Below are 6083 nucleotides of genomic sequence, written 5' to 3' on the forward strand. Positions count from 1 at the left end.
CCCGCGCGCGCGCACACACACGCACACGTATGCAGCCAGCTACACAGCCACAGACAGGCACAGGCTGATACATAGATCGACCTGAATCCTTGGACCCAAGCAGGGCGGGACAGGCGGACACAAGGAAACACAATTAGCCGCACACACAAGCGGATTGTAGAGGAAGGTACCCTGCGTTGGGCAAATATGGACATAGGCTGGAACCCCAACTTGGCTATTGACTGACTGACTACCTGCTATGTGATCTCCAGAATTCCCTTCCCCTCCCCCCTTTCGGCTCTCCCCTGCCGGAACTCTGCCAGATCCCTACAGGCTCTAAATCGTAAGGCATACATAACTACCCACGGACCTACGGATATCCACACACACCCAGGGACACACAAACACACAACTACACAACACAACACACGACAGGCCATGCCTCCAGCAAAACAACTTCACAAAACCTGCACCCGTGTTGAACTCTATACTAGACACCGCAGCACAATCCACAGCCACGTACAGAGAGACACAAGTCCCCCAGCCATGACGATGAAGGCTCATTTTATGTAATGCACATATACAAAGCCCTATTGCCCACACCTAGACCTCTTGGAGGCCCTGATTCCACATATCTCATATGCCCATAGAGGTTGAGCCTACCCCAGAGGAAATTTGGGGACTATGGGCAGAGACTTGGGTAGAGGTGGGGAGGAAGGTCCTTTGTCCAGGATTACACTGGTAAATGGTGTTGTTTTTTGTTTCTGTTTTTAACAGCTGGCTCTATGGGAAGGGCCCAGATTAACATAAAACACTTTTAAGTTTTTGTTGTTGTTCAATCATTTTAATCGAGTCCAACTCTTCCTGACCCCATCTGGGGCTTTCTTGGCAAAAGATACTGGAGTGGTTTGCCATTTTCTTCTCCAGCTCATTTTACAGATTAGAGAACTGAAACAAACAAGGGTTAAGTGACTTCCCCAGGGTCATACAGCTAGTAAGTGTCTTAAACTTTTAAATTTAATCTGCTTTAATTAACATTTTCTCCATCACTTTCTTAAGACAAGACAATCAACAAGACAGTAAATTAAGCCTTCCTTGATTTGTAGAGTTTGCTGATTTCTGAAGTGTAAATGCTAACAATGGCCTTCAGGAGCTGGTCAGTGTGTTGGCTCCAGCATACCTCTGCCTCTGTCCCCAAAACAAACCAAGAGGTTGATTCCTTCTCCCACCACCGACTGGCCTTTATTGGCCTGCTCCCTCTAGCCTAGCCTAAAGCTCTGGAGAGATTGCTAACCCACTTGCACATGTGCAGACAATCCCCACAGCCTGGTGTGGTTGGGCTCCATCCCAGACTGTCTCTTTCAGTGGCCCTCCAGGTGTCCAGTTCCCCAGGGGGATCTTATGTATGTGGCTAGGCTCTCCACAGGAAGGAGAGGAAGCTTGCGGATGGGGACCACAGCAAGCTGGCACTAGAAGAAAGGGCAGATAGGCCTGTGGCACTGGCCACATGCTGGTGCACACACAGGTCTGGGCAGGTATCTCTGTGCCTCAGGGGAGGTGAGGTGAGTGCTGACAGCATCATTCAGAACATGGGTAATGAAGGCCCTAGATCCCCCCCCTCCACGAAGGAACCAGGATCAAGACTTCCCATTGACTCCTCCCTGCCCCTAATACACACAACTCACATCAGGATTCTGACCTCACCCAAAAACCCCAGGCCACCCACCATTCCTTCCATCCCCCCCAACCCTCCACCCCTGACTCTAGCCCCACCCTGGGCACTGGGTGAGGAAGGAGGAAATGAGACATTTGCTTCTTACTTCCTTGGTGAGTGTTAGGGATGGTCAGCCTGAATGTATATTTGTGACTTTGTGGGTGTGTGTACAGGTATGTCTGTGTGTCCGTGGGTGTATATAGCCATGCATCCAACATCAAGTAAGTACCAGAAAAAATCATTCCCTCTCTCTGAGCCTCAGTTGCCTCATGTACAAAGTAGAGCTAATATTTGAATTCCCTGGGCTGTTGTGAAGAGCTCCCTCCACCAATGATGCTTAGCATAGCCTGTCTAGACTAGTATTAGAGACAGAATCAAACTGGAATCTTATGGTCATAGATGGGAGAATAGATTTGGTGTTGAAAGGGACCTTAAGGGCCATCTGATCCTAACACTATCATTTTGCATATAGGAAACTAAGGCCCAGAGAAGTAAGATGATAATAGCTAATATTCATATAGTACTTGGGTAGCTAGGTGGCACAGTAGATAGAGCACTGGGCCTAGAGTCAGGAAAACTCATCTTCCTGAGTTCAAATCCTGCCTCAGACACTCACTAGCTGTGTGACCCTGGGCAAGTCACTTAATCCTGTTTACCTTAGTTTCCTAATCTGTAAAGTGATCTATAGAGGGAAATGGCAAACCACTCCTGTATCTTTGCCAAGAAAGCCCCAAATGGGGCCACAAAGAGTCGGATACAACAGAAATGACTGTACAACAAAAATGTAGCACTTTAAAGGTGTGCCCGACCCTATGCTAAGCACTTTGTAATTATTATCTCATTTTATCTCACACCAAGCCTGGGAGGTTGGTGCTATTATTATTCCCATTTTACAGATGAGAAAACTGAGGCAAACAGGTTAAATGACTTGCCCAGGGTCACCTAGCTAGTAAATGTCTGAGACTGGAGTTGAACTCAGTTCTTCCCAGTCCTGGCACTCTATTCACTATGCCGCCTTGTCCAAGATCACATTGGCAGTAAATATCAGAGCTGGGATTTGAACCCAGGTTCTCTAACAGTGAATCCAGTACCCTTTCCACTACCCACTCTGTCTCCCTTCTTGCTATTATTATTGCCCTAATACTTCAAGTATCTATGGTTACGTCAATGTGGGTATTCTTTTCATCAGTTCAATCTTCCACATCTTAGTGAGGGGTAACTTCATGAGTTTCGTGTGGCCAGAAAAAAAAATCATTATCTGGTGTTTAGCTTCTGGTGGTATTATTATTAGTAGCAGTGGTAGTAGTAGTAGTAGTAGTAAAAGTAATGATAATAGTAGTGATAGTAGTAATAGTAATAATAGTGGCAATAGTAGCAGTAGTAGTAGCTGCAGCAGTAGCAGCAGAACCCTAGACTGGCCATTGTTGGGGAAACAATGGCCTGAATTCTCAGACCAGTACAGTACAATACAATTTAAACAATGTGTGTGAGAATGCCAGCCTTAGTACAAAGTACTATCCCATCAGAGGTGGGAGAGATCACTCAGGCAGAGAAATCAGGGAAGGCTCCGTGGAGGAGGGCATATGAATGTGGTCATGTCCATCAGTATATTTATCTGCACACACTCAGTGACCAGACATCATCTAACCACAACCTTCCCTCTTCTTGAACTCAATGATCCTTTCAGTTCCCTTCCAGTAGAGTCTGAAGGGAAGAAGGAAAGCCTGGGTTGGGAGGTAGCGCTGGGGAGGAACTGTTGCGAGAAGACTTTTCTTATAGGGGAGGAAAAAGGCAAGGTTTGACCTCTTGGATAGCCAACCCTGGGGAGAGGGATGCCTAGTAATTCCCCAGGGACACAGGAGGAGAGATCTATTCCTTGGTCTTAGGAGCCACTTTTTCTAGGAAGAAGAGTTAGAAGAATGGAATGGGGAGGAGGGTGGAAGGATTCTAAATGGCTTTTCCAGGGAACCATGAATTGGTGCTGAGCCAGAGGAGCAGAAGACGACCTCAACCATCCCAGGGAGATGAGTTCACCTCCAGGGAACAGCGAGTTCCTAAGACCCCCAAAATGTAGACCAAACTGGGACCGTAACATGTGTGTGTGCATATGTGGGCACTGTGTGTGCTGGGGAAGGGGGGAGGTCTATGAGTGCCATAGGCTGGGCTCACTCAGTCTTTTCCAGCTCTCATGGCTTCAGTTATTACCTCTACTCAAATGACACCAAAATCAGCCTAAACTGCTCTTCCCTAAACTTAGACACCCCCCCCCCCATCATCCTTCTGCCTGCTGAACATCTCCACCTGGATGTTCCATAGACATCTCAACTTCAACATATCCTAAAGAGAATAAAGAGATTAATACCCCCCTCCCCCAAACCGACTTCTCCTCCACACTCCCTTATGTCCATCGAGATGCTAGGCATTCTTCCAATCATCCAGGTTTTCCCCAAGCCCATCTCTCTTTGAATCCATCCTCTGGCCCATGCCAGGATGCAGTCAATTGCCAAGCCTCTCTAATGCCACCTGCCCAGCATCTCTTTAATCTGTCCCTTAGCACCACCCAAGGTCAGACCCCTTTCGCCTCTTGCCCAGCCTATTGTAGTAACTAACCTCCCAATTGATTTCTCTGTTTCCAGTCTCCTCCCCTCTCCAATCCATCCTCCACACAGCTGCCTCATGTCAGGAGAGGACTGACACCCTGCCTTATTGTCCATAGAATAAAATGCAAATCAGCCCAATTTAAACTCCTTTATAGTCTGGCTCCCACTTAACTTTCCAGACATTTCATTTTATTCTTCTTCACATGGCAGCCAAACTGGCGGACTTGCTTTTCCCTGGAACTCAATATCTCATTTCCCACCTCCAAACTTTTGTACAAACCGTCCCCTATGTCTAGAACAATGGTGTCAGACTCATATAGAAATCCGGTGGGGGGGAGGAATGTCAGAAATACGTACATAAGAATCCTTTTAGGCTGAATATTGACCTAGTTTTAAAACATGATATTATCAATGTTTTATTGCATTTTAATTTTTTTGGTTGTTTTTTTTTTTCCCAATTACATTTTAATCTTGTTCAGCCCCATTTGGGAATGTTGTGGGAACCTACCAGTTGCCTGTTTGATACCTCTATCTAGGATACACTTCCCTCTATCCATTTTCCCTCTTAGAATGCTTGTCTTAATACAACCCCAACTCCGATGACACTTGAACCCTCCCAGAGCTGTTAGTGCCTTCCCACTCCTCAAATTATCTCATATTTCTTCATCAGTTTATATGTTGTCAACCACACTAGAATGTAAGCTCCTTGAAGGCAGGCACTGTTTTTGTTTTTATTTTTATTTATATTCCCAGTAGATGCTTAATGCACTTTTGTTGAATTGATTAAATTGGGTTGGGGGAGCCAGCTCTGTGTTCCATGTCCCAGGTGGGGAGGGGGACACTGCAGGGATGGTGCCCCCTGCTTCTCCCTCCTCTCAGCTGTCCTGCAACTGCTGACTCTGCCCAGCCCCAGGCAAACAGAATTCTTTGGCTGTTTCCAATTTTCCAGCATAGGCTGCCAAGATCAGCAAGTGCTTGTCCACCCACCCCTCCTCACTCAGGTTCCTGGCCCGTGCCTCAGGTCCCATGGGCAGCAGCACCAGCTGTGGGCCAGGCCCCAGGGGAGCAGGATCTGAGCCCAGGATCCAGAAGCTTAGGCTCTGGTTACTCTGACTCCCTACCTTCCCTCCAGGCCCTAGCACAGGGTCCCTGGGACATGAGTTCTTGTGCCTGATTCCCCTATCCAGGGAGACAGGGTACGTCACTACTGCCCTGATCTCACCCTTCCCTGGGCTTCCACCCTCAGGCCTTGCCTCTCAAATAGGACCCCCAAACTAGCCTGAGTCTAATCAGTCTGTTGGGTTGAAGAACTGGATAGGAAGGATTTTTATTTGGAGGTGGGTGACCTTGGATAAGTCCCTCCTCCCCTTCCCTGAAAAGTGAGGAAACCGGACTAAATGATCTCTAGGAGTCTTTCCAGTTTTAAAATTGTGATCTTCTAATCTTGTGAGATGAGGCCTCTTTAGGCGGTGTCTCTGGCTGGAGGTCTCCACCCTGCCCCCCCCACCCCCACCCAGTCACCAAGGCCAGGCCAAGCCAAGCCAGGCCAAGCCAGATTAGCAGGGCTGCAGATTTTCTTAGAAATGGGGGGGGGGGTGAGAATGAAAGAGGAGAAAGGGAATGGAGGAGAGACTTTCTAGCCCAAACCTGAAGTGGGGTCCCTTGTCTGCTCTACAAACTTGGACCAGCTGGCATTCAGTCCAGCACCCATCTATATCCTGAAGTTAGGGCCTAGCCCCTACCATCCCTGCATCTCTCATAGATTCACAGATCCTTATTTATACACACAC

Source organism: Petaurus breviceps, unplaced genomic scaffold (assembly GCF_028583685.1).
Source record: "Petaurus breviceps papuanus isolate PSGF00001 unplaced genomic scaffold, PetGlider_PUasm1.0 227, whole genome shotgun sequence".
NCBI classification, from domain to species: domain Eukaryota; kingdom Metazoa; phylum Chordata; class Mammalia; order Diprotodontia; family Petauridae; genus Petaurus; species Petaurus breviceps.